Raw genomic sequence first — 25,241 nt, 5'->3', positions numbered from 1 at the left:
CAAGAATCGATCATCAAGACCATGATTTAAACTTTGAAACTCATTTTTTCTAATATTCACATAAAGCGCCGAAACGCGCTCGGGTCAACCGGGACCCCAACCAAATATGCGTAAAAGGCCAAAAATATCATACAAACCTACCAAAATCGTCAAAACTCCGATGCAAGGTCGTTTACTATGAACGTTAACCGTGGTCAACCCAAACCTTATTTTAAGTCAAAAAATCACTTTATCTTCAAAACATCACATGTAAACTTTTCGAAAAATGACATGGGCCATGCATATGGGCCATAAATCATCCAATTAAGCTACGAGAGATCTCGAAACACAATAAAAGGAGCTAGTACTCAAAATGACCTATCAAGTCGTCATGTGTCAACACATGCTGGGTCTCATTCTGACTCCCATCTACTGGTGGTCTACTGCTAGGCCCGTCATCTATAGTGGTATGACCCTCCGTCTTTTTCTCACCTATTGGCATATCTATAAAAACATAATAAAACACTTGTGAGAATCAAATTTCTATGACTTAGGCATCTCCGTGCCATATATATATCAATGCAGGGTAGGTTCAACTTCCTTTGACTCGGCTCTATGTCAGGAATTGGGAATGAATGAAAGGAAATGAATCCTAAATTCCTTGTAGCTTCTCGTTAATAAAATGTGGTGCACAACACACTTATAAACTAGACTCTACTAAACACGACTTTGTAGACTCCTTGGGACATAGACCTGCTCTGATACAAATTTGTCACACCACAACAAAGGTGATGTCATGACCCAAAACCCCCCAAGTCGTGATGGCACCTAAACAACCAGCTAGGTAAGCCAAACCTACAAGTTAAAATTATAACAAGAAAACACCTATATTACTAACAAAGTGTAATGACCCAACCGATTGTTTTGAGCTCTATCACGTCGTTCGCATAGTTGGAATCGAATTTGGAGAAGTTCGGAGTTGATTCGAATATAAAATTCTCAATTCGGAAGCTTTAAGTTGGAAGATTTGACCAAGGTTTGAATTTTGAGTACACGACCTCGAAATCGGTATTTCAAGGTTCCAATAGGTTTGTATGATTATTTAGGACTTGGGCGTATTTTCGGGTTAAGTATCAGGTGGTCAGGAAGCATTTCGGCACTTATTGTAAAAAGTTGGCATTTTGAAGGTTTTAGAATTTCCTAAGATTGATTTGAAGTGAACATTGATTTTATTGATGTCCGTTTGGGATTCCGAGCCTTGCAATAGGTTCGTATCATGACTTGTGACTCGCATGGAAAATTTGGAGTCATTTCGAAATGTTTAAGTGTAATTCATACGCGTTCGGAGAAGTTTTAAAGTTTGAAAGTTAAAAGAAGGGTTTGATCATCGATTCGTAGTTTGTATGTTGTTTTGTGTGATTTGAGGCCTCGAGCAAGTTTGCATCATGTTTTGGGAATGGTTGGTATGATTGGACAGGGTCCCGGGGGCCTCGGTTGTGTTTCAGATGAGCTTTGGGTCATTTCGCCATGTTTGAGGTGTTGTTTTTGAGATCTGGTGTACCCTTCTTCGCGATCGAGAAGAAAGGGCCACGATCGCGAAGAGCAAAGTATTGTTCTAGGCCTTATGAATCGCGATCGCGGAAAGAAATTCGCGATAGCGTAGAAGGAATTTTTGCTTTCAGTGGTCTAACTTCGGGAGCTTATATCTTGCAATCTCTAGGGAAATTGGGGTTGATACAAAAATAAAAGTTGTAGACCTTTGAATCTAGGTTTCAGAAAGTCAAACTGTTAGTCATTTGGATTTTTTTACAAAATATTATGGCCAATATAGCGAGGAAACAAAAATTTTACATCGCGATCGAGAGGTTTTGGCCGCGATCACGATGAAGGAAACGATGCTGGAACTTTTGTTAATCGCGATCGCAAAGAAGGAGGCCTGGCAGGTGTATTAAACATCTAATTTTTGGATTTTGAGCTCATTTCATCACTTTTAAGTTATTGGAGCTCATGTGGGGTGATTTGGGGTGATTCTTGAAGATCGTTTTTGCCATATATCATAAGGTAAGTTATTTATACTTGTTTTGAGTTAAATACGTAGGTTATATATGGATTTTAACTTGGAAATTTGATACAAATTATGGAATGTTTTGAAGAAAACCTAGAAATAGTATTTTTAGATTTTGACCACGAAATTGGACATGGAACTAGAAATAAATTATATATTTGAGTTCGTGGTATTATGGGTAATGTTTATCTTCGAACATTTTCAAAAACCGGGCATGTGTACCCGATGGTTGACTTGTTTGACTTTTTGAGTGGAGTATGAAATTATTATAAATTGATTGATTATGAGTATGGGAGTATATTTTTATTGGTTTGAATGTTGTTTGGCTAGTTTCAGATCGATGGGCATTGGTTTGAAGTGTTAGAGAGGCGTTGGAGCCGTTTATGGAACATCGCTGCGAGGTAAGTTTCCTGTCCACCTTTTGTGAGGGGAAATCTCCCACGTAGTTATTAAAATTGTAATGTGCTACTAGTTGTGGGTACTACGTACGTACGAGGTAACGAGCGTTCGTACGTAGCTAAAAACATGTTTATGTCCAGGTAGATTTAGGACTTTATCATGTAATATTTGAATTATTTGAACTCATATTGCTATCTTAATTTGTCACAACCCAAAATCCATTAAAGGTCGTGATGGCGCCGGACACCGCTGTCAGGCAAGCCAAAAATAAATACTTACCTTTGTTCTCATTTTAATATTTTTAAAAATCACGTTTCCTTCAATTAAAACGTAAAAGATGGAATTTACAAAGTACATAGTAATATTTTTTATCAATTTCAATACAGGACAACCCAAATCACCCCAAAACCCGATGTCACAAGTGCATGAGCCTCAACTAGGAATGCAAAATAAAATACAACATCTGTCCGGAATACAAATTCGGAGAGGAGAAATATAAATATTCTGAAGGAGACTCTGCTGGCTGCAGACTCGTAACATGGAATTTAGCTCACCTAAGTCCTCGCAATAACCGCTCCTCTGCGCCCACAAGGCCACTAGACATATATGCACCTGCACAAACATGTGCAGCAAGTGTAGTATGAATACGTAAATCAACGCGTACCCAGTAAGTATCCCGCCTAACCTCGAAGAAGTAGTGACAGGGGGTCGACTCCGACACTTACTGTGGGCGATAAATAAAATAAAAATGATATAATTAAGCATGGATTACATAGAATAGCTGTAATCTCAATTATCATGCAATAAGTAAACAATTCTTTTGTTCATAAGAAATTTTCAAATTTATTTTCGTCATTTACATTTTTATATCTCGGGCCAATGAAAGCAATATAAATTATTATCAATTCCAAATAAAATATATCATGCGCAAATCATGTCGAGGTCGTACGGCCCGATCCAACATAAATATTTAAACTGTGCACTGCCGAGGTCGAACAACGCGAACCATAGATGCATCTATTTAACCTGCCGAGGCGTTCGGCCCGCTCCACAAAAGGGAAAACTCATTAAACAACCAATTCAAGATTTATTAAAAGGCAAATATTCCAAAATTTCAAATTCTCATTGAACGGTCAAGTAAATGAAGTTCAACCTTTTTAAAGATCCTTTACCATGTTTCGATATGATTTAAGCAATTTAAATTAAAAAGTAGGATGCAAGCATTGCAATTATAACATGATCTGGGTCCTAGACTACCCGGACTTAAACATATTAGTAGCTACGTACCAACTCTCGTCACCTCGTGGGTACGTAGCCCCCACAACTAGAAGCACATATTGAATTATTTCACCTATGGGGTTAATTCCCTCTTACAAGGTTATAAAGGAGACTGACCTCACTCCGACGTTCCAAAACCGGCTCCAACTCCGCCCTAACACCGAATAACCGGTGACCGCCGATCCAACACTAGTCAAATAAGATGCAACCCAATCAAAATATACTCTAATACTCATAATTAATCAATTTATAACAATTTTCAACTCCGCTCGAAAAATCGATAAAGCAACCCTCGGGACCACGTGCCCGGATTCCAAAACTTTTCGAAGATAACTATTACTCATGACCTCACGAACTCAAATATTTAATTTATTTCCAATTCCATGTCCAAATTCGTGGTCAAAATCAAAAAATACCCATTTTTAGGTATTTTTTCAAAATTCCAAATTTCTACAAATTTTCATGCTTGAATCCATGTATAAATATTGTATTTAACTCACAATACGCGGAAATCATTTACCTTGACATAGATGTTGAAAATCCCTCCTTGAAGCTCTCCAAAGTCGCCCCAACCAAGTGAAAAATGAGAAAAGAAGAGCCAAATCCCGCTCTTAAAACGATTCTGCCAAGCGATATTTTCGCACCTGCGGAACAGTAGCCGCACCTGGTGCGTCGCTTTTGTGACCACACCTCCGCTACTACGGAACTCACCCCAAACACAAGGAATCGCACCTGCGGACAGATTCCTTACTTCTGCAACATCGCCAGTGTGAGTTTCCTTCCGCTCTTGTGCCTTCTTCCGCTTCTGCACCCCACGTTTCGCTTTTGTGCTTGAGCAGATGCGGCCAAAACTCCGCACCTGCGGTCCTTCCACTGGCTGACTTGTTCGGCTTCTGCGACCCCTAGGTCTCTTCTACGGCCCTGCACCTGCGGCCAAAACCCCGCAGGTGCAGTTACACCAGGTGACAGCAGCTTCAGCATTTCATAAGGACAAATTCTATCCGTTAACCATCAGGAATCCACCCAAGGCCCCCGGGACCTTAACCAATTATACCAACACATCCCAAAACACATTACGAACTTAGTCGAGGACTCAAATCACGACAAACAACATCGAAACTACGAATCACCCTCCAATTCAAACCTAATAAACTTTGAAGCTTCAAACTTCTACCTTCGATGCAGAAACCTATCAAATCACGTCCGATTGACCTCAAATTTTGCAAACAAGTCATAATTGACATTACATACCTACTCTAGCTTGCGGAATTGGAATCCGACCCAGATATCAAAAAGTCCACTCCCAGTCAAACTTCTTAGAATTATCCAAATTTCCAACTTTCGCCCAAATGACCCCAGAATGACCTGCGGACCTCCAAATCCACTCTCGGGCGCGCTCCTAAGACCGGAATCATCATACGGAACTATTCCCAGACTCAGAATCCTAAACTGATGTCGATATCATTGAAATTCACGTCAACTCGAATTTATGAAATTCTTCCAAAACGCCAACCTTCCATAATAGGCGCTGAAATGCTATTGGGTCATCCAAAATCCAATCCGGACATACGCCTAAGTCCAAAATCATTATACGAACCTATTGGAACCTTCAAATCCCGATTCCTAGGTCGTCTACCCAAAAATCACACTTTAGTCAATTCCTCCAACTTAAGGCTTCCGAAATTAGAATTTTCTTTCCAAATCAACTCCGAACTTCCTGAAATTAAATTCCGACCACACGTACGAGTCATAATACCTGAAGTGAAGCTGCTCAGGGTCTCGAACCGCTGAATGACGCACTAGAGCTCAAAACGACCGGTCGGGTCGTTACATTCTCTCCCACTTAAACATACGTTCGTCCTCAAACATGTTAAGAACTACTCTGGAGTTGTTCGAAATCATTGTTTAATACCTCGTGCACCTACCCGTGCTATCACAACCCAGTTGAGCACATTAGCTCAGGCAAACCCGAAAATCCTCCCTATTATCTAGTCAAATAAGCCTTATAGCCAAATTCCAACATCTAAAATCCTCTACCAGGTTTGTTTCCAACATACGAACACCGTTCCCATCACTACACGATGCACTAACACATGATTTCATACCTTTACTGAATTCATACCATGTACCATGTAACTCAGATGACCTTAATAACATCCTCTGACAACAATAATCAAAATCCCACGAATCTGATGCTCACAACATACCTCACGAAGCATATAAGTCTTGTTTCAACTCTTGCGATACTGCCACAATAGAAGGGATGTGTAGAAATTCATAACCAACTTCCGAGTCGACAAATCATTGAGTCCCTCCTCCTTACAAGGAACATTACCCCATTATGAACCATTTACCGATTTTTTCTTTTTAATATGCCTCGTATAAATCTTATCGCACTGATCCCAGGTCCAATAATCTCGTCACACCCAGTACAAGCTGCTCAGGCAATAAGCCACCTCAGACGCTTCCAAAAGTCTCATATGATGCTACAATGTGCCAACAAGGTACCAACTCGAATATGATAAATAAGGAAACAAACTCTAGAAAGATCTACTCAACCCACGTAACTAATTTAACAACCGAAAAGATGTTATGAATCTTTCTCAGAAAATGCGGGACGAAACACACATGAATAGATATAGGGAACTGTGCTCAACATCACACTGTTGTGGCATGCAACCCGATCCACACATGATACCGTTGCGGTGTGCAACCCGATCCAACCATGATACCCTATGGAAGCGTGCCACCCGATCCAAACAACATATCCGTGGCGGCATGCCACCCGATCCACTCATAATAATCTAGCAAAAACACAGCTCGAGCCGTAACGCTCATACTCAAGAAATTCCCGAATATCAACCATAAGCACACCAAGTGCATAATACAAATCCTGGGGAGACAGGTAGCGTCATACGCTCTAAAACTCAGGTACAACTAAGGTGTGATATATGATCTGCATCTCGAGAGCTATCCTGCTCACATAACACCACTGCTACATGGGACCTCAACACATTGTACATATAATCAAGCCGTCTCATAACCCACACGGCACAATAGACCCTATATTTTTGTATGTAAAAATGCGTCGTAAGCAAACTAATGTAGGACCAAAAATGAGATAATATTTAAAAGTATATAAAGTAAGTTAATCATATTACCTCTGAGGTTACAAATATTGAAGATCATGAACAACAAGTACAAAGAGGGTTGGACAGTTCAGAAGCTAAAACAATTAAATAAAACAATGTTTCGTCGAAAGTCGACAAGTTGGAAATGTTATAACATGTACCTTTGGGGTGAGACTAGGGTGATTAACATGATAAGGAGATTATGTTATGTTTTATATTAGTCGTATGACATCCGTGTGTTATGTTTTGAAGTCAAGCGAGTTGTGAAACAAAAGTCGATGAAAGTCATCACAAGTTACATTCATAAGTTTTACTGAAACTTTGGGTCAAATGTAACTGCAATTGTCTCCCAATATACTTAGAGTTATGGGGTGTTCCACCATAAAATTAAAGATCTATGAGTCTATTTTCCAACGTATTAAACCGTTTGTCAATACGACATCGGAGTAGAGAGATATGGGTATTTTTGCGATACTGCACAAGCTGCTAGGTGACAAGTAGGTGTGTCACCTACTTGCTTAAATGAGAGCCCAAAAATGGGCCATTTCGGGTCGTCCAAAGAGGCCTTTTAAAGGCCTATTTTCTTCATATATTAGACTTAAAATAGAGCATAATAACCAGACATAAGCTCTGCAAAGAATCCTCCCAAAACTTTCCCACAAACCCTAATTGATTTTCTCTCCCTTTCAAGTTCTAATTGGAGGTAAAACCTACAGTTTGAAGAACCAAGATAAGAGCTGAGTTATCCAACAAATAAGGTGAGTTTACTGCTCTCTTTCATCCAATTTTTCTTCTGTAAATTCATGGTAAGTCGTTCTATACTTGTAAGAACTCACGGGACGGTGATCGAAAGCCATGAGTTCGAGTTATTCATTTGTAGCGGACTGTTTTGTGGACTATTTTGTGTTGCTGTTGGGCTGCATGTTTTACTACTATTTTGTGGAGTTTTGGAGGAGGAAGGGGGTGTAGAAACACCATATAAATGTAGGGTGGTTGGCTGTTCGTTCGTCATAACATTTTCGGGTCGTTTGACACTACTACGGTGGTCGTTTTGTGTATGAAGAGATTGGGGTGTGTTGGGCTATTTTGTAGTATTTGATGGCGTATATAGGGCTGAAAAATGGTGTATATATGTTGTTATTGTTCTGTTCTTGTATTGTTGGTGTTATCTTGAATTTGGAGGAAGTAAGGATTATAGGGGAGATGCTGCCTGTTTTAATACAAAATAAGTTTGTCGTTCGTTGTGCGCTCGGCTTGTCCATCAGTCTGTGGATGAAAAGCTGTGCTGAGATTCACCTGAGTCCCTAGACCTCTTTGAAATGAACTCCAAAAATGTGCTGTAAATCGAGCCCCACGGTCAGATATAATAGATACTGGTACTCCGTGTAGCCGCACTATCTCCTTAATATATAACTTTGCATAATCTTCTGCTGTATATGTAGATCTGACAGGTAGAAAATGAGCTGATTTATTGAGCCTATCGACTATCACCCATATAGAATCGAACTTACGATGAGAACGAGGTAAACCCATAACAAAGTCCATGTTTATCGCCTCCCATTTCCATGTCGGGATCTCTATAGACTGCATTAGCCCTCCGGGCTTCTGATGCTCTATTTTCACCTGCTGGCAAGGATGCTATGCTGAATGAACACACCTAGGCCGGTGTAGGGTACACCTCCACATTTGGACCCATCAACGGACCCCAAACTGATTTTGATCGTACCACACTGGGCTAATAACCTTTCAAGTATCCACAATAACCCATTTTGCCCAGACACATAAGAACAACCGTCAAATCCTGAACAAACTTCCATAGTCCGCAACCAAATGAACCGAGCGCCTGTCATGCATAAATTCTCACATTAGCGATAGTACCACAATCTCCATACTTGGTTTTAAATATTTAATCAATCAAGTGATTACATGTGACACTTATACAATCTTCCCGTGGGATACTCTCCCACGACCTTCCGCACTAGGTAACACATCTACACATCCATACCACCGGCCACACTAATGTTGTAAAGCAAATCAAGAAGCATCAAATCAATACACAAATCCTCTTACACAGGATACCGATCACAGGTGATGCTAAAGACAATACCAGCTTACTCTAAACATCTGAATTCTTCCCTGCTTATTTGAGCTCGTGACATTCTTATCGACATCAACTGCAACCTTGATCCTCAACTTCCAATTCATATGCCGCTCACTGCACCTAACATGCCAATACGCAAGAGTACAAGAATTTCATCATAACTCCCGAACCACCAATAGGGTACACACTTCATCATATAGAAACTTTTTACTTAACTCATTTCAGGAGAACCATTTCCACACGTGACTGAATTCCCATAATCGCAGAAAATACAAACCTCGAGTGGTGGTCTAAACCACCATAATTCTTCCGGGCACCATCTATACATAACAGGCTATAATACTCGAATGCCTCCAAATAAGATCAATTACAGTGGCCGTCAAACCTCGCAGGTACCGCCACAAATCACATGTATACTTAACACGCTGAAGGAACTGATCATTGCCACTATCATGCCAATTCAACCATTGCTAACCGAATCTGACTTCTTCTAATTTACTTTGGATTTTCCTTAGGAATAATAATAGCTCCATTTAAAACATCATGAACCCAAATCCGCACTCATATTCAGTGACCTTATTTCACGAGACCACGTTGTATCCAAAACCCATGAACCATCTCATACCCTCCTTATGCGCATATTCGCATCTTCAACTGGTACACCCATTTTGAAAATTCCTCTACGAAACTGAAGTTATTTTCTCCCATTCATCCAATGCCACATAGCAGACCGAAGATAACGTAGAACACTCCAAGGCACTTTTCACAATCCACTGCAAAAGCTCAATACTTAACCATACTACTGGCTCGAACTTCTTGGGCACCGCACTTGAACCCACTAGAACCATTGTTAAGAGTCACCTACTCTGACTTGTTCCCAATTATGGTCAAACTCCAAGGCCCTGCTAGCACATGAACACCTTCTCAAAGAAGCAACCTGCTGAATTCTTTTCCTTATACACCACATCTACACGAAGCATCAACTCCGAGTCTTCCCAAAGCCTGAACATGAATCGATAAGACCAATTGTAGGACACATTCCTTAAATCCTTAGCTCAAATCACCACAGATATTCTCTTTCTTAAGTCGTAATAACCCACCAATATGCCTATAACCCGAAACCTCACAAGTAGATAACCATGCAATCCAATCATAGACGGTGGGGCTCTCCCACTTAGCTTGAAGCTACCATTGAATAACTCCGGAACCCACCGAGACTCCTTATCCCCCATTGACATGATTTTGCATAGTCAACCCGCCAAATTCCTTGAAATCCTTATGGCAAACATTTCATGAAGATTCTAAATCACGAGCCACATTCACATATTCGACCTCTTACTGGATAGCCAGTAAAATCCTTCGTAGAGGTTTCATCAACGCTACACGACCGCTAACCTGCTCATAGGAAATAACCCACCTGTGGAAATTACAAGTCGACATATTCCAATAGTGCTGCACCGAGTACAATTACTACGAAATCAATATATCACCCTGAGCATGTGCTCTTTCACCAACTATACAAGTCTGTTCACTCCCCATGGACATCAACTAAAGGTGCGACAATACATTCCTGTCCAAAGTCATGTTGTATCCTTCTTCATATCATGCAACTCATTTCCGACGTATCTAACCCTTCTCCGTATTGTAGCCAATATTCCTAATGAAGTTCGTAGACTTAGTCACTGTCCACCATAAGTTCCAAATCACTCTAAACTTTCCTCAACGTGTGTAGCTATCCTACCACAGAACCCCTATGCTACTCTACCACTCTTCCACTTTGGCCAAACCCTCTCCTTTAAGCAACTACCTAGCTTCTTTTTTTCACACTTGGCCTTTTAGGAATTTAACTACCGCAAGACACCTCCCACATGTCCTTCCTCATCCTTCGCTGCCTAGTTGTTCCCTTAACTCAATATCTATCCATGTAGCACTTGAACCAATAGATCGCTACTAACTTTAAACCTCCCCGAAGATCATCTTCCTTGAGCCCTCAACATCTAGACCACCGATTAAGTCCTAAACCACCGCACACTGCGATCTCTGACAGCCGCTTCCCCGGCACTATTTCACACTACCCTGCCCTGAAGGAAAATTGATGAAGACCATAACACCGGTGAACTTAACACATTCAATCCAGGGCAACAACACCACATCACATATGAAAATTCCACCATGCTCAAAATACCAAATCTCGTTACTCCATCAACCCAAACCTAAACATTCATAGTCTGATTGCCTTCCATTTGCCGAAAATAAAATACTGGATCTCTGAATCATACACTAAGTAAACCTCCTTCTAAGTCATTCACTGCTTTGACGCATAGACAAGCATCCTACCATTACACAAATACGGTGCGATAGCAACACACGAATCTTCATAACAATCAATACCAAATCTCAAAACCTTAGGTAATACAAATACTGAGCTGCAACGACAGAACGGCCTTCCGCAAGGCGACGACGATAGCCCAATCAAATACGTAGGGAGAAATTCCTCGATTCCAAATTTATAACAAGTGCTTCTCGTCGCATAATATTGAATAGGAAGGAAATGAAGGTATAAGCCTCAACATAATCAAATCGCACGATGATGAATCAAGAAGGGAAATGCTCCTATCAGTCCGGTAGCCTCTCGAAGATAAGTACAGACGTCTCCGTACTGATCTGTAAGACTCTACTAGACTCGCTCATGACTCATGAGAACTAAGTAAACCTAGTGCTCTGATACAATGTTGTCACGACCCAAAATCCATTAAAGGTCGTGATGGCGCCGAAAACCGCTGTCACGCAAGCCAAAAATAAATACATAACTTTGTTCTCATTTTAATATTTTTGAAAATCACGTTTCATTCAATTAAATAGTAAAAGATGGAATTTACAGAGTAAATAGTAATATTGTTTAACAATTTCAATACAGGACAACCCAAATCACCCCAAAACCCGGTGTCATAAGTGCATGAGCCTCAACTAGTTGAAACATCTTTCCGGAATACAAATTCGGAGAAGATAAATATAAATATTCTGAAGGAGACTCTGTTGGCTGCGGACTCGTAACATGGAATGCAGCTCACCTAAGTCCCCGCAATAACCGTGCCTCTGCGCCCACAAGGCCACTAGACATATATGCACCTGCACAAAAATGTTCAGCAAGTGTAGTATGAGTATGTAAATCAACGCGTACTCAGTAATTATCATGCCTAACCTCGAAGAAGTAGTGACGAGGGATCGACTCCGACACTTACTATAGGCTATAAATAAAATATCAATGATATAATTAAGCATGGATTACGTAAAACAGCTGTAAGCTCAATTATCATGAAATAAGTACACAATTCTTTTGTTCATAAGAAATTTCCAAATATTTTTTCGTCATTTAAATTTTTTTATTTCGGGCCAATGAAAGCAAAATCAATTATTATCAATTACAAAAAAATTATATCATGCTCAAATCATACCGAGGTCGTATGGCCCGATCCAACATAAATATTTAAACTTTGCACTGCCGAGGTTCGAACGGCGCGAACCATATATGCATCTATTTAACATGCCGAGGCGTTCGGCCCACTCCACAAAAGGGAAAACACATTAAACAACCAATTCAAGATTTAATAAGAGGCAAATATTCCAAAATTTCAAATTCTCATTTAACGGTCAAGTAAATGAAGTTTAACCTTTTAAAAGTTTCTTGACCAAGTTTCGATATGATTAAGCAATTTAAATTAACAAGTAGGATGCAAGCATCACAATTATAACATGATCTGTGTCCTAGACTACCCGGACATAAACATATTAGTAGCTACGCATACACTCTCGTCACCTTGTGCGTACGTAGCCCCCACAAATAGAAGTACATATTGAATGATTTCACCTATGGGGTTAATTCCCTCTTACAAGGTTAGAAAGGAGACTTACCTCACTCCGACGTTCCAAAACCAACTCCAACGCTGCCCTAACACCGAAAAACCGGTAACCGCCGATCCAAAACTAGTCAAATAAGACGCAACCCAATCAAAATATACTATAATACTCATAATTAATCAATTTATAAAAAATTTCAACTCCGCTCGAAAAAACGATAAAGCAACCTCCGGGCCCACATGCCCTAATTCCGAAAATTTTCAAAGATAACTATTACCCATGACCTCACGAATTCAAATATATAATTTATTTCCAATTCCATGCCCAAATTCGTGGTCAAAATCCAAAAATACCCAATTCTAGGTTTTTCTTCAAAATCCCAAATTTCTACAAATTTTCATGCTTGAATCCATGTATAAATCTTGTATTTAACTCACAATATACGGAAATCACTTACCTTGACATAGATGATTAAAATCCCTCCTTGAAGCTCTCCAAATTCGCCTCAACCAAGTGAAAAATGAGAGAAGAAGAGAAATATCCCGCTCTTAAAACGATTCTGCCCAGCGATATTTTTGCACCTGTGGAACAGTAGACGCACCTGCGGCGTCGCTTCTGCGAACACGCCTCCGTTTCTGCGTAAGTCACCCCAAACATAAGGCCTCACACCTACGGAAATATTCCCACCTTCTGCGACACTGCAGGTGCGAGTTTCCTTCCGCTCCTGTGACACTGCAAGTGCGAGTTTCCTTCCGCTCCTACGCCTTCTTTCGCTTCTGCGACCCACGTTTCGCTTTTGTGCTTGCGCAGATGCGGCCAAAACTCCGCACCTGCGGTCCTTCCTCTGGCTGACTTGCTCCACTTCTGCGACCCTTGGCCGCTTCTACGGCCCCACACCTGCGGCCAAAACACAGCAGTTGCGGTTACACCAGGTGACAGCAACTTCAGCATTTCATAAGGCCAAATTCGATCTGTTAAACAATCAGAATCCACCCGAGGCCCCCGGGACCTTAACCAATTATACCAACATGTCCCAAAACACATTACGAACTTAGTCGAGGCCTCAAATTATGATAAACAACATCAAAACTACGAATCACCCTCCAATTCAAACCTAATAAACTTTGAAGCTTCAAACTTCTACCTTCGATGACGAAACCTATCAAATCACGTCCGATTGACCTCAAATTTTGCACACAAGTCCTAATTGACATTATGGACCTACTCCAACTTCCAGAATTGGAATCCGACCCCGATATCAAAAAGTCCACTCCTAGTCAAACTTCTTAGAATTATCCAAATTTCCAACTTTCTCCCAAATGACCCCAAAATGACCTACGGACCTCCAAATCCACTTCAAGACGCGCTCCTAAGACCGCAATCATCAAATGGAGCTATTCCTAGACTCGGAATCTCAAACGGACGTCGATATCATTGAAATACACTTCAACTCAAATTTATGAAATTCTTCCAAAATGCCAACCTTCCACAATAGGTGCTGAAACGCTCCCGGGTCATCCAAAACCCGATTCGGACATACGCCTAAGTCCAAAATTATCATACGAACTTGTTGTAATCTTTAAATCCCGATTTCGAGGTCAAAAATCACACTTTAGTCAATTCCTCCAACTTATTTTCTTTCCAAATAAACTTTGTACTTCCCGAAATTAAATTTCGACCACGCGTATGAGTCATAACACCTAAAGTGAAGCTACTCAGGGTCTCAAGCTGCTGAATGACGTGCTAGAGCTCAAAATGACCGCTCGGGTCATTACATAATTAAGTGAATTTATAATTGAAATTGATTTGAAAATATATTAGGCCAAGCTTTATAACCTTGAATAGTTTGGCGATATATTTGATAAATCATAAAAGTCATGTTTACTTTATGCTCCTACACCTGTGTTGTAAGCACGTGACCCGTAATTCGATAAGTTTCTTCCTTTCCTGTGGATCGGGCTGAACACCTCGGCAGTATATTGAGATGCATCTCTGGTTTGCACCTGTCGACCCTCGACAGTGTACATACCTACGGAAATATTCCCCGCTTCTGCGATACTGCAGGTGCGAGTTTCCTTACGCTCCTGTGACACTGCAGGTGCGAGTTTCCTTCCACTCCTGCGACAAAGCAGGTGCGAGTTTCCTTCCACTCCTGCGACACTGCAGGTGCGAGTTTCCTTCTGCTCCTGCGCCTTCTTTCGCTTCTGCGCCCCACGTTTCGCTTTTGTGCTTGCGCAGATGCGGCCAAAACTCCGCACCTGCGGTCCTTCCCCTGGCTGACTTGCTCCACTTCTGCGACCCTTGGCCGCTTCTACGGCCCCACACCTACGGCCAAAACACAGCAGTTGCGGTTACACCAGGTGACAGCAACTTCAGCATTTCATAAGGCCAAATTCGATCTGTTAAACAATCAGAATCCACCCGAGGACCCCGGGACCTTAACCAATTATACCAACATGTCCCAAAACACATTACGAACTTAGTCGAGGCCTCAAATTATGATAAACAACATCAAAACTACGGATCACCCTCCAATTCAAACCTAATGAACTTTGAAGCTTCAAACTTCTACCTTCGATGACGAAACCTATCAAATCACGTCCGATTGACCTCAAATTTTGCACACAAGTCATAATTGACATTATGGACCTACTCCAACTTCCAGAATTGGAATCCGACCCCGATATCAAAAAGTCCACTCCTAGTCAAATTTCTTAGAATTATCCAAATTTCCAACTTTCTCCCAAATGACCCCAAAATGACCTACGGACCTCCAAATCCACTTCAAGATGCGCTCCTAAGACCGCAATCATCAAATGGAGCTATTCCTAGACTCTGAATCTCAAACGGACGTCAATATCATTGAAATACACTTCAACTCAAATTTATGAAATTCTTCCAAAATGCCAACCTATCCAAAACCTGATTCGGACGTATGCCTAAGTCCAAAATTATCATACGAACTTGTTTAATCTTTAAATCCCGATTTCGAGGTCAAAAATCACACTTTAGTCAATTCCTCCAACTTAAGGCTTCCGAAATTAGTATTTTCTTTTCAAATAAACTTTGTACTTCCCGAAATTAAATTTCGACCACGCGTACGAGTCATAACACCTAAAGTGAAGCTGCTCAGGGTCTTAAGCTGCTAAATGACGTGCTAGAGCTCAAAATGACCGCTTGGGTCGTTACATAATTAAGTGAATTTATAATTGAAATTGATTTGAAAATATATTAGACCAAGCTTTATAACCTTGAGTAGTTTGGCGATATATTTGATAAATCATAAAAGTCATGTTTACTTTATGCTCCTACACATGTGTTATAAGCACGTGACCCGTAATTCGATAAGTTTCTTCCTTTCCTGTGGATCGGGCTGAACACCTCGGCAGTATATTGAGATGCATCTCTGGTTTGCACCTGTCGACCCTCGACAGTGTACATACCACTCTAGATCAGGCAGTAGGACCTCGGCATAATCGTGCGTTATACCGCTAGCAGTCCGGATATTCATGAGATCCCCCTTCTATTGAGGCCTGGCATTTTATATGGTATTCCTTATCCATTTGAGATTGCACTTGATATTTAAGATTTGTTGAGATGGAACATGAGATTTGAGAGATTTATATCGTTAAAATAAATTTTTGGGGGATTATATTAGTTACAATGTTTATCGCACCACTACTTTTGTGCTTCATATCTGTTTTGAGTTATCATAATGATTTATTGGATCACTAGTAAGTGTCGATGTCGACCCCTCGTCACTACTTCTCTAGGGTTAGGCTATATACTTACTGGGTACACATTGATTTATGTACTCATGCTACACTTCTGCACTTAATGTGTAGGATATGACAGGTTCATTTGATGGCCATCTTGGCGCGTAGGCGCAACTGCTAATGAGAATTTGTGGTGATCTACTTTCTATGCTACGCACCGCAGCCCACAGAGTCTTCATCTTGTTTATTTACTTTGTCATGTCTATTGTATATTTCAGATAGATGTTGGATTATTATTGCAATCTTTAGTAGACATTCATGCACTTGTGACACCGGGTTTTAAGATGTTCTATAAGTTGTTTGTGGTTTTGCTTAGCATTTACACACTTTTATCATCTATTCTATTTAAATGGTAAGTTTCCATGATTTAATGCGTTGATTTCTTTGTCTAATAAAATTCATAATTTCAAAAATAATAAAATGCATAATAAAGTTGGTAGTTTACCGTTGGCTTGCCTAACGTCGACGTTGGGTGCCATCACGACCTATAATGGGTTTTGGGTCGTGACATCTTGGTATCAGAGAACTAGGTACACTTAGGTATCATGAGTCATGAGCAAGTCTAGTAGAGTGTTGCGGATCGATACGAAGACCTCTGTACTTATCTTTGAGAGGCTACATGGCTATTAGGAGAACTTCCCTTCCTTGATTCCTCATCGTGAGATATGATTTCGTTGAATATTATGCCTTTGGTTCCTTCATACTCATTCGTACGCGACGTCAAGCACTTTTTATCAGTTGGGCACCGACGAGTTATGAAAATTCTACTGATCCGGTGCAGGATGTTTTTCCCTAAGTATGCAAGCGGACTATTATCGTCACCTTGTGGAGGAGTGTTCTTTCATTTCAGCCTAGTATTGATGTTGCGTACGGTTTTGAGGCTATGCAAAGTGTATTGTGATGTTCATGCGTTGTTATTGTGTAGTGCAATTGTGAATTGTAGGATGCTTACTTATGTGTCACGACAGTGAATGATTTGGGGGGAGGATTAATCGGTTCAAGATTGGGAGATTCAACATTTAATTCCAGTGGAGGAGAGGCAATTAGACTATAGATGTTCAAGCGTTGGTTGATGTAATCACGATATTGGATATTTTCTAATTTAGCGGAACTCTTGTTAATATTGTAGTGTCGTCGTCCTTGTTTGAATATATTGAGGCTCGTTAGTGTGACGGTCTTCTTTGGTTTGCTTTGAGCAGGGTGTTATGGAATGGTACCTATTAGGCAATTATTAAAGATGGTGATGTGTTGCGGCTTCGGGGTCGTACCGGTGCTTCCGGTGTTGAATGGTTCAAGAGGGATGATCTTTATAGAGGCTCACGGTTGGTGGCATTTATCAGTTCGGGTGCTACAGAGATGGATTATGATTTGGGGCAGTATTTGGGCAGCAAAAGATGAGGAAGGACATGGTGGGAGGTGTCTCGCAGACGTTGAATTTCTAGAGGTCGAGTAGTTCGCTTCGAAAGATGGTTAACTTAGAGTGAGAATGTTAGCGTATCATATGGATTTCGTGGTAGGATGGCCATATGCTTCCAGAAAGCTTGGAGCGATTATGGCCATGTTAAACAAGGGACTAAATATGTGTATTTCGTTCGAGATGATGGCTTTGTGCTTCAGAAGTTTGAATATGATGGAAAGAGTTTGCTTGGGATGTAATATGACTTCGAGTTTTGGATGCATCGTTAGACCTTCATTTGATGTTGATAGAAAAGAGCAGGCGCTTGCGACTGCTGGGCAAGTGTGGGCTCACGAGGATTAACTGATGTTGTGATGGATGTAATTAGGGCAATGTCATTGGATGATGTCGACATGGGGTCACACAAGTGGGCTATCTCCTGTGAGGTGTTAGGAGTTGCGTGATTCCTAGTAAAGGTCCTTTGAAGAACTTTACTTTTTGTCCAACATGAAGTATGTACTACGATGTGAGCTGGGATCGCTTTAATAAGATAGTGTAATAGTCAGGAGGTCGAGTGTGTGTTTGGAGATGGTAATTCGAGTTATGTCGTGCAAGTTTAATGAAAGATTTGTGAGGAATTTGGAGGAGCGATGGTGAAAAATCATGGTAACCAAGGAAGAGGAGTCATTGTGAATTATGGATTTATGTATTTGTGGATTGAAGCTAAGTGGGGGAGCATATCGTCTATGGTTGGGTCACGTGATTGTGTTCCTTGGTAGTATCGGGTTATTGGTACATTGGTGGATTAGTTATGATTAAGGAAAGAAAGTCATTTGATTGCTTCTTGTGGGTTATTCGTGTGTTACCGGAGCACTGGTTTCTATCTATATATTCGGGACCAGGCCAAAGTGGGTGACTCTCAACAATGGTTCGAGTGGTTTCAAGAAGTAAAGTACGGTGCCTAAGGATTTTCGCGTTCGTCATATGACTAAGGAATTAGTTTTGCAGTGTAGTGTGAACGAGGCTTGGAGTATTTCGATGAATGTCACCGAGTCTGTGGTGTGATATTAGAGAGATGGAGGAAACAACTTCAGATTCGCAGGAGATCTTTCAGAACGGGTGTATCAGTTAGAGATACTATTGAGTGCATACGGAGGGTATGAGATGGCTGATGGGTATTGAGACGATATGGTCTCGTGATTTGGGTCAATCGAGATAAGTGTTATTTGAGGTCCGTTATGTGTTTGAGTAGAACTATTATTTTGAAGGCAAGTCAAGAGTAAATTGGGAGAAGCTGAGTAAGTTAGTAGAGCTTTGAATCCGTATGGTTGTGGAAATGATCGGTTCGTTCGGGGTAGTAAGGCTATATAGGTAATTTGTGGTTGTATGTGCGGGCTTGACAACTACCGTAATTTGATTGATTTGGAGGTATTTGATTCTGATGGCCTTGATATGTGTAAATGAATCCTAGAAAAGTTATGGCGATTTAGACAATGATTGAGGTTTGCATTTTCTGTGGTTATGGGAATTCGGTTGCGTGTTGCAATTGTTCCTATGAATTGTGTTGAGTGGAAGGGTTCTAGATGATGAAGTGTTTATTCTATTGGTGGTTCAGGAGTTATGATGAAATTCTTGTACTATCGTGTAGCGGCATAATAGGTGCAGTGAGCGGTATAGAAATTGGAAGTTGAGGATCAAGGTTGCGGTTCGGTGTTGATAAGAATGTCACGGGCTCGGAGGAGTGGGGGAGAATTTTAGATGTTCAGAATATGCGGGCACTATTTTCGGGCAGCATGAGGATGGTCCGTTTTGTGGTAGGAGTGTTGGGTATTGAAATGCGGATGCTTGGCTAGTATTATAGAAATAGCATTGTCGATGGCCATTAATGTTCAGATTTTACTACCTGGTGCGGAAGGTTGTGGGAGTATATCCCACCGGAAGATCGTATAAGTGTGACGTGTTAGTCATTCGATTGTTAGAGATTGAAATCAGGTATGGAGATTTTGGTACAATCGCCAATGGGAAAGGTTATGACTGAGAGGCGCTCTATTCCTTGGGTTATAGACTGTGGGAGTTTGTTCCGTATTTGACGACATCTCGTATGTTTCATGAATACGGTCATCATGTTTTATGACTGAGAGGCGCTCTAATGTGAATGTATGCTCTACGTCAGGTCAGATGGGTTCATTCAGCATAGCATTGCTTATGGAGGAGTATTCATGTGTTAGATGTTATTCGTGTCGTCAGCTATTCTATGTAAAACTCTATTATGCCATGTGGGTTGTGAGATGGCTTGATTCTTCCCACATGTGTTGTGATCCCGTGTAGCTTGTCGTGTTATATGAGCAAGATGGCTCTCTAGATCCAGGTCATTTATTGCACCTTAGTCGTGCTTGAGTTTTGTAGCGCATGGTGCTATCCGTCTCCATAGGTTTGTATTTATTCACTTGGTGTGCTTGTGGTCGATATTCGGGTATTTCGTAGGTATGATCATTATCGCCTAATTGGTATTTCCTTATTTATTGTTATGTGTGGATCGGGTGGCACGCCTCCACGGGAATGTTGTTTGGATCGTGTTGCATAACACAATAGTGTCATATTTGGATCGGATTGCACGCTGCAACAGTGTCATATTTGGAACGGGTTGCACGCCGCAACGGTGTCATGTTTGGATCGGGTTGCACGCTGCAACGTTGTCATGTGTGGATCCGGTTGCACGCCGTAATAGCGAGATGTTGAGTATGGTTCCTTATACTTATTTTGTGTTCCTTGCTTCTTATCTCTAATATAGGTTCATAGCATATGTCTGCCCATTTTATTCGTTACGCAGGTTGGATAGTTCTTTACCAGAGTGCGTTCTTCCTTATGGGTCACATTCGAGTTTGTAGCTTGTTGGCGCATTGCCTGGGCAGCTTTTACTGGGTGAGACGAGTTTATTGGACCTAAAATCAGTGCAATCGGATTTATATAAGGCATATTAGAGGGAAAATGTCACTATTCAGTTTCAAATGTGGCAAGAGTTCTTGTTGAGCGGAGGATTTTTGGCGGTCGTTTTCATCGTTGCAGTATCGTGAGGGTTGGATCAGAGCTTATGCACATATGAGGTATACTACGGGCATCAGGTTAGTGAATTTCCAGCTTCTGCGGTTGGAGGATGTTATTATAGGCATATGAATTATGCGGTGCATTGTTTGGTTTCAGCATGGGCGTATGTTCATATTTGGTATAGTGGGTTGATTGCATGGGCGCATGGGAGAATTCTGGATATTGGAATTTGGTTGTAAGGCTTGTGGGCTAAGGTAGCAGGAAGGATCTTCAGTCTGGCTCGAGCTAATGTATTCACATGGGTTGTGGTGGCACGGGTAGGTGCACGAGGTGTTAAATAGTGGTTTTGGGCAATTCCGGAGCGGTTCTTCGCAAGTTCGAGGAAGAACATATGTTTAAGTGGGGGGAATGTAATTAATCCACCGGTCATTTTGCGCTCTAGTGCATCGTTCGGCGGTTTGAGGCCTTGAGTAGCTTCACTTCATGTTTTATGACTTGTCCGCGTAGTTAGAATCAAATTTCGGGAAGTTCGGAGTTGATTCGAATTGAAATTTCTCAATTCGGAAGCTTTAAGTTGGAAGAGTTGACAAAAGATTTGACTTTTGAGTAAATGACCTCGGAATCAGGATTTGAAGGTTCAAATAGGTTCGTATGATAATTTTGGACTTTGGCATATGTTCGGGTTGAGTATCGGGTGGTCTGGAAGCAATTCAATGCTTATTGTGGAAATTTGGCATTTTGAAGGGTTTAGAATTTCTTAAGATTGATTTAAAGTGAACTTTGATTTTATTGATGTTCGTTTGGGATTCCGAGCCTTGGAATAGGTTTGTGATATGTGACTTGCACGTAATGTTTGGCATCATTCCGGAATGTTTAAGTGTAATTTGGACGCGTTCGGCAAAGTTTGAAATTTGAAAGAAGGGTTTTGATCGTCGATTCATAATTTCGATATTTTTTGGTCTGATTTGAGGCCTCGAGCAAGTTTGTATCATATTTTGGGAATGGTTGGTATGATTGGACGGGGTCCCGGGGGCCTAGGTTGTGTTTCGGATGGGCTACGGGTTATTTCTCCATGTTTGAGCTGTTGTTTTTGATATCTGGTGCCTCTTTCTTCGCGATCGCGAAGAAAGGGCCGCGATTGCAAAGAGAAAAGTGTTGTTCCAGGCCATGTGAATGAAGATCGCGGAAGGAAATTCGCGATCGGGTCAAAGGAATTTCTGCTCTCAGTAGTATGACTTTGGGCGCTTATATCTTTCAATCTATAAGGAATTTGGGGATGATTCAAAAACGAAGGTTGTAGCCTTATGAATCTAATATTCGGAAAATAAACCGCTTGTCATTCGGAATTTGGTACAAAAGGTTATTGCCATTATACCAAAGGGTGTTTGTGAAGAGGAAACATAATTTATACATCATGATCGCGAGGTTTTGGCCGCGATCGCGATAAAGGAAATGATGCTGGAGCTTTTGTTAATCGCGATCGCATGGATAATGTCCGCGATCGCGAAGAAGGAGGCATGGCAGGTGTATTAAACATTTAATTTCGGGATTTTGAGCTCATTTCATCACTTTTAAGTTCTTGCAGCTCATGTGAGGTGATTTCGGGTGATTCTTGAAGATCATTTTCGCCATATATCATAAGGTAAGTTATTCCTACTTGTTTCGTGTTAAATACATGGTTGTACATGGATTTTAACATGAACATTTTATAGAAATTATGGAATTTTTTGAAGAAAACCTAGAAATGGTAATTTTAGATTTTGACCACGAAATTCGACATGGAATTAGGAATAAATTATATATTTGAGTTCGTGTTATTATTGGTAATGTTTATCTTCAAAACATTTTGGAATCCGGGCACGTGGGCCCGAGGGTTGGCTTGCTTGACTTTTTGAGCGGAGTTGAAAATTATTATATATTGATTAATTATGAGTATGTGAGTATATGTTTATTGGTTTGAACATTGTTTGACTAGTTTCGGATCAATGGGAATTGGTTTGAGGTGTTAAAGAGGCATTGGAGCCGGTTATGGAACTTCGTTGCAAGGTATGGTTGAAAATTGTTATATGCTACTAGTTGTGGGTTCTACGTACGCACGAGGTAACGAGAGTCCGTATGTAGCTAAAATCATGTTTATATACGGGTAGACGTAGGACTTTATCATGTAATATTTGAATTATTTGAACTCATTTTACTATCTTAATTAAGTGAATTTATAATTAAAATTGATTTGGAAATATATTAGGCTGAGCTTTATCACCTTGAGTTCTTTCGCGAGATTTGAATTATTTGAACTCATTTGTTATGCGCCTGAACCTGTGTTGTAAGCACGTGACTAGTCATTCGATAAGTTTCTTCCTTTCTTGTGGATTGGCTGAACGCCTCAGCAGTATATTGAGATGCATCTCTGGTTTGCATCGGTCGACCCTCGGCAGTGTACACATCACTCTGGATCGGGCAATACGACCTTGGCATAATCGTGTGTTATACCACTAGCAGTCCGGCTGTTCATCAGATCCCCCTTCTATTGAGGCCTAGCATTTTATATGGTATTCCTTATCCGTTTGAGATTGTACTTGATATATCAGGTATGTTGAGATGGCAGATGATATTGGAGAGATTTATATCGTTAGAAGAAATTTTTGGAGGATTATGTTAGTTACAGTTTTTGTCTCACTACTACTGTTATGCTTCATATTTGTTATGAGTTATCATATTGATTTATTGGACCACTAGTAAGTGTCGATGTCGACCCCTCGTCACTACTTCTCTGGGGTTAGGCTAGATACTTACTGGGTATGCGTTGATTTACATACTCATGCTACACTTCTGTACTAAATGTGCAGGATCTGACAGGCTCATTTGGTGGCCATCTTGGCGAGTAGGCGCAACTACTGTGGGGACTTTAAGGTGAGTTTCTTTCTATGCTACGCACCGCAGCCCACAGAGTCTTCATCTTATTTATTTACATTATCCTGTCAAGTTTGTATTCCATACAGATGTTGTATTATTATTGCATTGTTTAGTTGACGCTCATGTACTTGTGACACCGGATTTTGGGATGTTCTAAAAGTTATTTGTGGTTTTGATTAGAATTTACAAACTTATATTATCTATTCTATTTAAATTGTAAATTTCCATGATTTTAATGCGTTGATTTCTTTATCTAATAAAATTCACAATTTCGAAAATAGTAAAATGCATAATTAAGTTGGTAGTTCACCATTGGCTTGCTTAACGGTTACGTTTGGTGACATCACGACCTATAGTGAATTTTGGGTCGTGACACAAAGTTTGCAAAAGGAATCAATACAACTATCCCCAGGACTAGTAGTATATGTAATGAGCCACTAAGATTATATTTAAAAGGAGTTATGAAGAATGTTTACAACATCTATTTGAAATTTACATAAATAGAAACGAAATCCTAAACTACCATTAACAAAAGGTAGCATGAATCCAGTACGCTGGTACCTCTCCAATGTAAGGCTTCGTCTTCCACATCTACTCAGCTCCAGAATCTGCACGTAAGGTGCAGTAGTATAGTACAACCGACCCCATGTACTCAGTAAGTGTCTTGACTAACCTCAGATAAATAATGATGAGGTTTTTAAGCCAAAGATACTCACTTTGCAGAACTTGTGCAGCTCAATAACATATATAATATAGAGAAACTATTCCCAAAAAAATAATTATAGAATAAAGAATATCAGCAGTGAAGATGCACAACTGGGATAGGGTAATAAACAAATTCTATCAATTAGATATGTTCAACAAATAGAAGTTGCACCAACCTCGCTCCCAAAGAGGTATGCACCTTAATATGTGTGCTCAATACTCATACATGGTTGTAAACCTATGCCAACATAATCCATCTGTATCAATTTCCAACTATCACGTTCAAGAGAACCTTTCAAGAATCAAATATATCAATGCATGATGACAACTTCCTTATCACATAAATCCGATATGCTACTGAAAACAGAACAGAACATGAGATTTCAACTCCACATAGGTAAATCTATCTTTACAACTAAATCATCAAATAATGAAAAAGGCATAGATTAGCATTTATATGTAACAATAAAACCATGTATAAATGCATGACAACATAAAAACTTCCACATGTATATTCAAGAATGTCACCCTCGTACCATCACACAGTCACCATCAAGAAAATACACTCAAACCAACACATAACATCATCAATAAT

This window comes from Nicotiana tomentosiformis, chromosome 12, assembly GCF_000390325.3.
Source record: "Nicotiana tomentosiformis chromosome 12, ASM39032v3, whole genome shotgun sequence".
NCBI classification, from domain to species: domain Eukaryota; kingdom Viridiplantae; phylum Streptophyta; class Magnoliopsida; order Solanales; family Solanaceae; genus Nicotiana; species Nicotiana tomentosiformis.
This window is presented reverse-complemented; position numbering follows the sequence as displayed.